Genomic DNA, 11,856 nt, shown 5'->3' with positions numbered 1-11,856 from the left:
GGCCGAGTCACCCGAACCACACTCCGGTCCCCTAGCCAGTCTTGCAAGTCTCCTGGCTCAGTCAGTCCAGATGGTGGCGTGCTCCTTGGGGCACAGGTTAGTAGGGGAGGGGGGTTTGAAAAAAACCCTGCCCTGATGCTGGTAGCTGTTGGGGCTGCTGTGAGTATGGGTCTCCGAACAATGAGTTTCTTAGAAGAAGCCCACCAGTGAGAGGTTTATGGGGGTCTGTTTCTTTACGTCTTTGACCTCATAGAACAAGTAGGTTGATCAAAGTCGCCTGGCTTCTACTGGGAGGTGAACTACAAGTTTCTAAAGGTAGACATCACTTTTCAAGGGACACAGCAGACTACATTCGTATTTAAGAAACAAATAATTTCCTTAACTAACCCAGTGCTTCTCACTCATCGAGGGCTCTAGGAGTTGCCACACCTGATTATTGGGCAGAAAAGGGTTTGATTTCTTCCCGTTCCACCACAGCATGGCCTGCTACGATATTATGGGGACTCCCTCACCTTTAATAACCGTTTCCTGTGTTATCCCTGGAGACAATCCTGATGAAGAGAAAGAGACCAATTTCCTGCCTTATGTCTAAAGGTTCCATACAGGGAAGTTATTGATATCTTTTTTTTTTTTTTTGCTTATTTTGTTTTGTTGTTCCTTTACCCTTTTGGTAGGAGTCTGATGTTCCTTCTGGAATGAACAGTAAGGCCGGGTGTCCTTCCTGTGAGGAAGAGGATTGGATACTAGTTAAATGGGAAAGGAAAGGGCCCAGACATTAGAGAACGTAGAGGACCTGGGTCTGGGTGCCTGGCTGATGGGCAATGGCAACATCATCAGCATGAAAACAGCGTCTATAAGGTTGTAAAGTGGAGGCTGAAGAGGCCTAACTGGTGTGGCTCAGTAGGTTGGGCTTCGTCCCTCCAAGCGAAAAGTCGCTGGTTTGATTCCCGATCAGGGCACATGCCTGGGTTGTGGGCGTGCTCCTTGGTCGGGGTGTGTGTGAGAGGCAACTGATCAATGTATCTCTCTCACATCAATGTTTCTCTCCCTCTCTTTCTCCCTCCCTTACCCTCTCTCTAAAAATAAATAAACACATTCTTAAAAAAAAGTGGAGAATGAAGAATGGGGATTGCACATCTAACCTGATTATAGATCAGATTGTCTAGGTTTAAGAAGAGCTCTTGTTTGTGTACCTAGTATTGTTCCCTAAAGGTCAGCAACGTGTGTTTCAGCTCTCCCGGGCAGGTGTTTTCCAACTTATTTTGTTTTTGAAATCAACAATGCTGTGGGATTTTAAAGGAAGGGTGTGGCTGGCCCCTCATCCACCGCCCCCCAGGTGGGTGGTAAAAGCTTCCCCTTTTCCCACGCCATTCTCACATCCAGGCTCACAGATCCCTGTAAGCCTGTGCTCCCCTCTCTGGATTTTCCAGACCCCAAGTGGGAAACCGGGGCTGTTCTACTTTCCTCATAACACACGCTGATGGCTCAGGAGTCTTCTGCACAGGGCTGCAGCCTACCTGCTTCTATAAGCAGGCAAGGCGGGAGCCATACCTGAAGGAGGGTCTATCATATCCACCCCTCCCCCGCCCTGGTCTTGGAGGTTTGGGGGTGGTGATACTTGGTCACAGGAATCTCCCACTCTCTGCCTCTCATTCCCAAACCTTTGCTCTCCTCCAGCTGGGGTCCTAATCCCTCTCACGTGAAGGAAAACTCGGCTGACTTACACTTGCTAATTACAATCTTTATCCCAGCACCAGTGACCTTCAAACCAAAAATGCAAGAATTCCATTTGGCACTTGGTGTGGTCTCCTATTTCCTCCATGCCACATGGCATAGGAGGAAGGGTGACACAGTGACAAAGCATTATAGGGATGCAGAAGCGACATTGTGCTACGACATGGGGGCATCTTTCCTCTCAGTAACATGAAAGGTCCTGGCATTAGGCCACTCCCACTGATGCTCAAGAAGACAAGAGAGGTTATATAGATGAGCATGTGACCCATGGGGTCAGACAACAGGCCCCCAGAACTTCAGAAGCTGGTCAAGGAGGCAGCAGATCCCATCAGAAACTGTTGAAGGGGAAGAGGAATCCTCTGATACAGCAACACCCGCATAATAGGGAGCCACCGAGGTGCCAGATAGGGTCTGTACTGTCCACCTCAGCCGTGACTGAGCTGCTTGTACGGACAGTGTGGACCTCGCTGCCGCATCCTACCAGGCTGGGAGCTGAGCAATGCCGCGAAAGCAGGCGCTGCCTAGTAGGTTTATTTTTTCCTGGATTTTCCCATCCCACCTCTCCACAAAAGTGGCAAAGATCTGGAATTGCCATGGAGACCTGAATCAGCTCCATGGGTGCTGGCCCCTGGCCTGATTGCTGGAGATCAAGTAAACAAAGGTTTTCTTTACCAGATGAAGTTCCAAGATTCCTGTGCTAATAAGCCCTGTTCATGTCAAGCAAGAGACTGGTAACTGCAGAGACAGAAATATGTATTTAACATAATCTAAACAAGACAAGACATCCTAGTAGCAAGGTGAATAGCCACTATTTTTAGTTTTTTGAGAGTTCTTTTAAAAATTCTGTTGAAATAATGGTTAAAGCTAAGGCGCTCTCTCCCTGGTGTGGCCCATGAACCAGCAGCAGTTGCTTCAACTGGGAGAAGGTAAGGAACCCTGATCCCAGGCCCCAACCCAGAACTACTGAATGAAGATCAACATTTTAACAAGATCCCCAGGTGGTTGGTGTGAACTTTACAAGCTCTCAAAGCATGGATTTATGCAACTTGAAAGTATTGTAAATAACAAAGGTACATATTTGTTCACAACAGCAGACTGAATTCTTTGGAACAACGTCATCAGTATGTTAAGATAATATCTATTTCCTGCGTGATACGGGTTGCTTGAACCATGAAAAAATTGTTCTCCTGAAAATCTTGCATGATTTAGACTTTCAAGATAAACATATATACTTTTAGTTTGGAATCATGTAGATGTGGGTAAAACTAGCCAAGGCAAGGTGCTTCTAATTTTCAAATCTGCATTTGGAAGGAAAAGCAAAATGCCGCTTTTTTCCCCCTTTACTTGTGAGTGACACCAAACACTGAAGGTCCTGAAAACCAACTCCAACAGTGAGTGACTCAAGGACGAAAGGGTGTGATGAAGGTTGTAAACCAGACATTGAGCTCAGGTGGCAGAGAAAAGGACTCTGGGTAGAAAGGTGTTAGGCTTACTCTGTATGGGAGCAGGGCTCAAACCAAACAAACGCCTCGAGGTCAGGGGCTGCGCCTCTCACTTTATGTCACCGTCCACAGGGAGGTACAGCTGTTACCAAGAGTAAGATGACGTCCAGACCATCCCCGCCTTGTGATGTTCGACTTACAAGTTTTCAACGTCACGAAGGTGTGAAAGCAGTATGCTTCAGTCGAAGCCATACTTTGCACTTTCAGCTTTTGCTGGGCTAGTGACACGTGACACCATACTGTCTTGTGAGGCTGGGCAGCGGCAGCAAGCCACAGCTCCCAGTTCGGCACAACATCAGGGAGATAAAAATTCGCTACTCCACAGGGCACTCTGTTGCCAGTGTTTCTTGGATATTGTGTTTTGGGTTTTTGCACCCCCTCGTGCCCACAAAATGCCCATCTGTGTCTTCTGCTTCTGGTGAGAAGAACAGGAAGGCAAGTACTCTTAAGATGAAACCCAAGATAATTACCCAGCTGCAGGCTAATGTAAGTGTTCTGAGCACCTTGAAGGCAGGTCGGGCTGAGCTATGACGTTGGTAGGTTAGGTGTGTTCAATACACTTGCAACTTACGATATTTTCAACTTACTGGGTTGTAACCTCCTTGTAAGTTGAAGAGCGTCTGTCCATCACTCAAAGTTCCAAGGGAATCTTTGCTGAGTGCCCATACCTGACAACAATTCTGAACAGTTTATTCAACGGCTGGTCTTGTCTGTAGTTTTAGGAAATATGTTTTCCACAGGGGTCATCTGGAGCAGAAGGAAAACTGCGACAAGAAGAAGAAACACTGTTTGATCACCAGGGCGGGCCAACAGAGAAAGAGACGGTAGACTTAACGGGGCGGAGCTCCAGCTGGAAGTAACTGCTGGGGAAAGCCCGGGTCCCTGCAGCAGGGACAGGGGCCTGAGACCAGGAGGAGCTGCGGGAGAGTGTGCAGAGTCCCAACATGGCTCCTGTTGCACACGCCCTTTAATCCTAGTTCCTCTCATCATTATCTCCAGGTGCCTGAGGCTTTCGGGTGCCCGAAGTCTTCCAAAGCTCCAAGTGACCATTCCACGTGGGCATTTCTTTGTGGGTGTGTGATGACCTGTACTCTTACAAGGTTCAGTCAAGATCACCTGAGAATGCCAAGTCAAGACTGCAGCCCATAGTACTCACATGTGAGTGCCACCTTTATCCTTCTCTGTTATTAGTACCTTATCTTCAGCCTGCCTATACTGTGACCCGTTCCTCAGCAGCATCCAAACACTGACAAATACACTGATGTAGCAGATCCTGAGATGCCCCAAGTAACCCATATTTTAAGATAATGCAACCAGCAGGAACTTGGCTTTATTGTGAAATAGGAAGTCTTTGGCCATTTTGGAACTTTTGTTTCCACTATGCACCTTTCCCCCCTTTCTCCTTCCAAAAGAGGTCCTTCTGGGGCCACCACAATGAGAGGAGGGGGGTGGGAGAGACAGGGTGGTGAGAAGAGAGAGAGAGAGAGAGAGAGAGAGAGAAAAGCATTACAAACCTTGAGGAAGCAGTTGTTTTGCTCAGTGAACAAGACGATGCCTTCGTTTGCAAGAGTTAGAGCAAAACTCCCTTGAAAGAAGAATCGCAGCTTCTGAGTTCGGTTCTCCAAGTGAGAAAGTTAAAGGTCAACCTGAGGATTCCTCACAATTACGCTATAAAATAGTGTCATTGAAATGAAAAGTTCTCCACTCGCACATCTAATTCTGCATGGTCTTCTCATGCACGGCAATTCAACCAAGCCTTTCAGAAGGGGACTGATACCCAAGTTCAGAGGTACAAGAAATGGAAGTGAACCTACTAACATAAACAGGGAAAACTTATTAAGAGCATTTGAATAGTTCACAGAATGTCCAGAAGGAGGAATGACCCGGACTGCAGGCTATGTCCGTAGGAAAACATGTCCGAAACAGTGCTTGCTGCTCCACCTACCTTGTGCCAGTTTCCTTCTGCTGCTGCTGGGAAGGGACAGGGCCCTTTGCCTTGACCCTGAACCCTGGACCCTGTCATTAGAACCCTCACTGTCATGCCTCTGGACACTGGCTGTAGTAGTGACCCGTGCCACACTAGATTACAGCCAGAACTGCCTCTTGGCATCCTTACTTCATCACAAGAGTCAAAATCTTGTGGGTAAATCCAACTGGCAGAGCCTGGGCAGGTATCAGGGCCAAGTGGACAGGTGAGATAACATTGCCGAGTGTTATCTTTGTTCCCTGATGGCTCAGTCCCAGTTTTGTTCCGGTGTTTATACCCCATGCGGTCTCTCGACTCAGGAACGGTGGATACAACCACCTCCGGAGATGAATCCAGGCTTTTCTGGAATTCTCTTCCCCTGCCAGTGATCGATTCCCAGGAAGGGACCTGTGATCCAATTTTAATCAATGAGGTCTGAGGCTAAGTCTCTCAACAGGGGGCACTCCTGAGAAACTTTCTAATTGTTTTTAAAAAGAGACACAAGTCAAAAGCCTGGAGCTTTTGTGGCCTTCTTGTGACCAGTTGTCAGGGTAGCTGACATTCCAAGGATTTCAAAGCAGAAAGGATCTGGGTCTCCAGAAATATTATTGAATCACTCCTATAACAACTGTGCCTTTCAAGGCATTATATTCCATTTTGTTTAAGCCAATGAATTGGGTTCAAGTAATTTTCAGCTAAAGGCATTGTATCTGATGCAGGAGGGCTCATCTCTCCGCTTTGCAGACAGAAGACTGTGGCTGAACTGGGTTAAATAACTTGCTAACATTACATAAAATGTGTTTTCATACAAAGGAAGCTCACTCCTCTAGCCTTGTTTATGAGGTCTTCCACGAGAGTCCGAGAGTCTGAGCCCCTGGCTGTCACCTCCTTTGTTAACACCCGAGGGCGGGTGGCACCCGCACTGCAGTGCCTGGTATCCGGTTACACCCTGGGTCACATTGCTCTCTGATTGTATTTCTCGTGTTTACCTTTGTGCCCAGCTAGAAAATAAACTCTTTGAAGGCAGGTCCATCACTTCTCTGGTCAAGCAAGGCTTTGGATACCCAACAAATGCCTTTTATAGACAAAACTTATTGACACATGACCAAGTCCAGATAGTTCTAACATTAATAATCAACTTTTCTGGGGATAATAGAAGTAATTTAAAAATCTCTTCAGAGTCCTTTTTTCCTTTTTAGGGAGGCTCCCATAAATTCATGATCTATGTGGTAAATAATAATAAAAATAATAACAGCAATAGTAGAAACTGCTATTTATTTAGTGCCTAAGGGCCAAAACTTACATGTGTGTACATATGTATGGATACAATGCATATGTTTATACAGATACATATCTAATTACTTACATGTAATTTTTAATCCTCGTAACGGTCTTATGAGGTACATATTAACATCTCCATGTTATAGGTAAGAAAACATTCTCTGAGAGAGCAACCTAGTCACGAAAACCAAATCCAGGGGCCAAGTTTACATTTGGAAACACATCCCTTTGGCGCCAAGGCCACACTTTTTCTAGTCTATCAAACTGGTTCCATGCAGGCTGCCTAGGAGGGAGGACAGCAACGGCGACAACGCATTACTCCCCGAACCAGCCCTGGGTGAGGCTCCCAGGGGCCCACCCCTGAGAAGGCGATCACATGCGGAGACGGAGGCTGTCCACGTGTCTACCTGGTGCTTCGTACCATTTCACTGAAGTATGTTAAATGATTAAAAAAAAGATTTCAGTCCTTTATAACCTTATACCACAGAATAAAGCAAAATTTTCTTCACCCAGAGCCTTTCCTCAACACAAAACACTCGGTTCCAGCTTGAGGCACACGAAATGAAAGAAGCAAGGCCACGGACGCCCTCTACACCAAGCAGAGCTTTCCTGTGTGTTTTTGTCCGTGACTGTCTGTGTGCGTGTGTGTCGGGGTGCGGGGGAGGGCTGGCCTAGCTGGCTTTCCTGTGGGGACAACTAGTCCAGTCACATGCAGCCTTGAGTGTTTCAAAGGCCTACGCCAATATTTGTGGCCAGAAAATCATTTCCGGCCTCAAAATATCAAAAGAAAACTGTAACAACTATTTAATTGGAATTGATGCAATATAACCGGCGGCAATTCCATTCATTGCCAATATTAGTGTTTACAAAAGTTTTGTCATTGAAAGCAGTAGGTCTGATTTTCTCACTGCACAGGAATTCCCAAACATACACTATTCGTACAGCTATCTGTAGATTGTAAAATAAACAGGTTTTCTGCAGCCATATAATTTCCCAATCGTAATCCTCTCCACAAATGGTTCCAACAGAAAAAATCATATTTGATATAAGATGTAAGTGCGTTCTGGCACCTGGTCTAAGGTGGTGGGGCCCATTGAACATCTGCCAGCTTCGGCATGCCCCTGTGCGTGGGGACAGCGCCCCGCACTCAGAACAGCCCCGAGGTTGCTTTAACGCTATGCTGTCATCATTTTGGAGTCTCAATCATTTTTGAACGATGAGCCCCATATTTTTATTTTGTAGTGGGCTCTACAAATTAGGTATCTGATCCTGTCTTGAACTTAGTAAGTCCCTAAAAAAGCCACGGCCGGGTGGCTCAGTTGGTTGGGACTTTGTCACATACCCCAAAAGTGTGTGGGTTTGATCCCTAGTTGGGGGCATGCAGGAGGCAACCAGCTGATGTCTGTCTTTCTCTCTCCCCTCCTCTGAATCTCAAAAAATCAATTAAAAAACATGTCTTCAGATGAGAAGAAAATTTAATTGACAAAAGATCTTAAAACAGACCTCACAGCTATGCATAATTCTAAAACAAGAAAGCTGTTGCTTCCCTTTGCTTTGGCTTGTTTTTAGGTCCTATGTTTAATTTATTTGAAAAATGTGAGCGATTTTTGTATTTCATACGGAGTAACCTAGATTTTAAAAGCTGAGGTAGCATTATGTCACATGAAAAGACAAAACTCTGGCAAGTTGACGTAAGTAAAGCCATTTCAAAACTAAGCCTGAGAAGCCATTCCAGAACCGACTTGCATGTCTTGTTCCTTGACCTTTTCAAAGATTTGAACTGGCAAATGAGCCTTTGGACTGGGCCAAACCAATATCGTCTTATGAACAACTGTTTGCAAAGCTAATAAAAAAGCAGACATTCTGACCATAAGGAGCTCGAAGACTCTCTTGGGGGTTGTAGACTCGGAAACCAGCCTTGTACAGCTGGAAAGAATTGCAGCTCATTAGCACCAATAGAAATTTCTTTGTAACGATTTCCCCTCCTTTGCCCATGAAGACCCCAGCCTTCACCCTTTAATCAGGACACCATTTGGACTCCCGTCTGACTCGAAGGCCCAAATGGCCATTCTTTTTGATTCCAAGGAAGCCCTTGTTGCCTCTCCTTTTGGCTTTCTAGCTTTGGGTTAACAACTCCCATTAACCAAAGACAGACCAGCGTCAGAAGGCATCCCAAACAACGCCAGGTTTTTACGAAAAACAAAGAGTACTTCACAATGAAATTCAGACTTTGAAATACATTGCATGCCGAATTGCACTTAGGATAGGAACAAGAGCGCACAATCGTCACCTCCACAAACGACGTTTTAAGTGGCTGCAGGACATTTTCATCCAGCTCAGATAAAGTTTTAAAGTGGTTGTGTCCATAATCCATCACTGTCCTATCCAGACAAAGGGCTGCAGTTTTCAAGTGGGGAAACTAGGAGAGGAAAAGCCTGGAGGCCGCATCCTGCTGATATCCTAGGAGACTCAACAGGCAGGATAAGGGCCTGAGTGTTTTGCGGTGGGCACACTCCGGCACTTGACCCTGCCCTTTCCTCCCACGCCTCGAGGAGCCAGGGCCAGGTAAGGCCACTGCCCGTTGTGGACATGACAGGAAGCTCAGTCCAGGGGTTGGTGAGTGGGCGCGTGCACCCTAGAAGCCCGCAGTGCTCTCCGGGCAGGGCGAAGGGCAGGGCAGCCGTTGGCGCTGGTGCCGTCCAACCTCGTTCTCAGCTTTATTGTTGCGGCAAAACTTACTTTCATTGGTGGACCACATTTTTCCTCTAAAAATAATTTCTGCTCGTCATGGAAAATTCAGAAAATATAAAAAAATAGAAGAAATCACTCATAATTCCACTTCTTTAAGGAAAGCCATTATATTGTTACGCCTTGGAAATATTTCCTTCTGGTCTCTTTTTCACAATGTTATTCATTTTCACATGGATTATACATATATAATCTTGTTTCCTTTTTCCGCGTAAGTGTCACAGCACAATCAGGAGTCTGAAAAGTGAAAAATAAGATGGTTGGAATAAGTCCAAATACATCAGTTATCATAATAAGTTAAAATGGATTAATTTTACCAAATAAGAGAAAGAAATTGTCCTGTTGCGTGAACAGCAAGAACAAGCCCTGTATTGTTTAAAAGAGACAAAACTAAACCACAAGGACCCATGAAGTTGAAAGAACTTCATGAATTACACACCAGGTAATACTGCCTAAAAGAAACCAGTGGCCGTAGTCATGGCTAAAAATATGTTTTGTGCCCCAAATAAGATCTGAATAAAAATGAAATATCACAGGTCATATCTTGTGGGAGGCAGATAAACTGTACTTACCAGGAGTGATCTGGTATCTGGTTAGCTGACCTATTTTGCAACAAAATAATTATTCTACTTTTTTGGTATTCTTGGCATGTGTTTCCACCCCACCCCACCTAATCTGCTCCTGCCCTCAAAAACACACACATTTTTGAGCAAGGCATGATCAAAATAATCTTATTTGCATAATTACTACAAAATGGTTACAGAAAAAGCATGCTTGCAATCATTTCTAAATTAAAAAGATTATTTATTAACTTTAGACCTTCTGAGTTCATCAAGGAAATTATTGAAGGAAAGGTGCATTTCCCTCCCATCCTAGACCCCTGGTCACTTTCTCCAGAGGCAGCTGTGTTCTTACATTCTCTGTATATAGTTTCTTGGAGGAAAAAGGTTCATGTGGGTTTTTAATCACCCTAATCCCACAGCACAGAACTAAATAATACATAACTGGGATAATGGTTTCACGTCGTTGCATGAGTGTTCTCTGCTGTTGGAGTCTGTTCCCTGAAACTGAACCCTGAGGCAGGAGGTGGAATGCACGTAGGAAGGGGAATGGAGCCTGTCGTGGACATGTTATTAAGCATGTTCCCGGTATGAACTTGCAGCATAATCCAGGGGAAATTTAGGTAGCAGTGTGGAACACAAACCTCACAGTTAGCTTGTCTGCGGAGTGAGTGCGTTGTGGGTGTCTACCCACCAGTTCCCCAGTTCCTGCCAGGGGAGCCGGCAGAGGGAAATGTGAATGCCCTGGCCCCGCTGGCCTGATTGGTACTTGGGCAGAGCTGGCTCTGGCCATGGGGATGCCTCAGGCAGCACTGCAGGAAGACAGGCGAGTGCGAAACGGTAAGGCCCCAGGGCTGTGGGCAGGCCCTGACAACCTGCCCCTGGCATTAAACGTCGGTGGTGGCAGTCTCCCGTGTAGGTGAATGTCTTCTCAAGGGTTAGACTCCTGCAGTCATTTCTTTCTCTGTTCTTCCCTTGAGAGCTGTGTATCATCACTGTCTGCACACCTTCACACACCACTCCTTCCTCAACATGCTTTTGTACGGTTTCTATCTCCCTCTCTTTAAAATACTGCTTTAATTCACCAAAAATCGCACTGTTTTAAATCCAGCCGTTCCTCTCCAGTCTTCAACTTACTAGCCTCTCAGAAACACAGGCTCCAGCATTTTCTCCTAGAAACATTGTCTTTACTTCTGTGACTCTGTATTTTCCTCCACACACACCTCTCTCTCTCTTTCCTCTTCTCTTGTTTGTTTCCATTTATCATTTCTTTAATGAAAATTCTTAAGTAAGTAGAGGAAAATGTCAACATTTTATATAGTCTTTTGGGGATGTAAGTACATTTTAGAAATAAAATTTAGAGGTATTTTTCTTGAAATATTTCATATTAAAAAAGGAGGGGAAACTTACTTCCATTCAAGGACACTTACCATAAAGTCGTTAGTGCAGCAAAGCCCGTTATGGCAACATTCACTCCCCAGCTGCCAGTCTTTGGGCGGCTTCAGTCTCACAGAAGACGACGGAGACCAAGAGGCATTTACGAGGACAAAAGAACAAATACCAACTCACGGTTCTTATTCCTAGCCCAGATTCTCACATCCTCACGTAAAGCCTATTAAATCTTTCTTTACAAGCCTCTTTAAAAGTAGCAAAAAGTAAGACAAGAAAAAAGATAAGACATAAAAGTCTATGAATGGCAGACATGAGATTTAAAAAGTTAAATGGTTGCTACTAAATATATGTAGGTAGATCCGTAAAACCCTACACCTATTTTGCCATAAGGTTCTAAGAGTGTTGTACCAAACGGCACAATGATATATGCTGGCAAAGATGCCAAATAGTAACGTTTTCGTGGAGATCTGCATGTGCTTAAAAACGGAGGGACATCAAAAAGTTAACGTTTTTAAAAAATATTGAAACCTAATGTACTTCATTTTTCTTGTCCACATTACACTGAAAGCCTTAGCCCAGAGGTGTGGCTCCGAGGATAGGAATTGAAGACACAGAATAAGGTTGTGAAATCTATGCGGGTAGTGTTTTATAAATTATTTTTAGAGAATCGACA

Source organism: Desmodus rotundus, chromosome 13 (genome assembly GCF_022682495.2).
Source record: "Desmodus rotundus isolate HL8 chromosome 13, HLdesRot8A.1, whole genome shotgun sequence".
Classification (NCBI taxonomy): domain Eukaryota; kingdom Metazoa; phylum Chordata; class Mammalia; order Chiroptera; family Phyllostomidae; genus Desmodus; species Desmodus rotundus.
Note: the sequence above shows the minus strand (reverse complement) of the source record.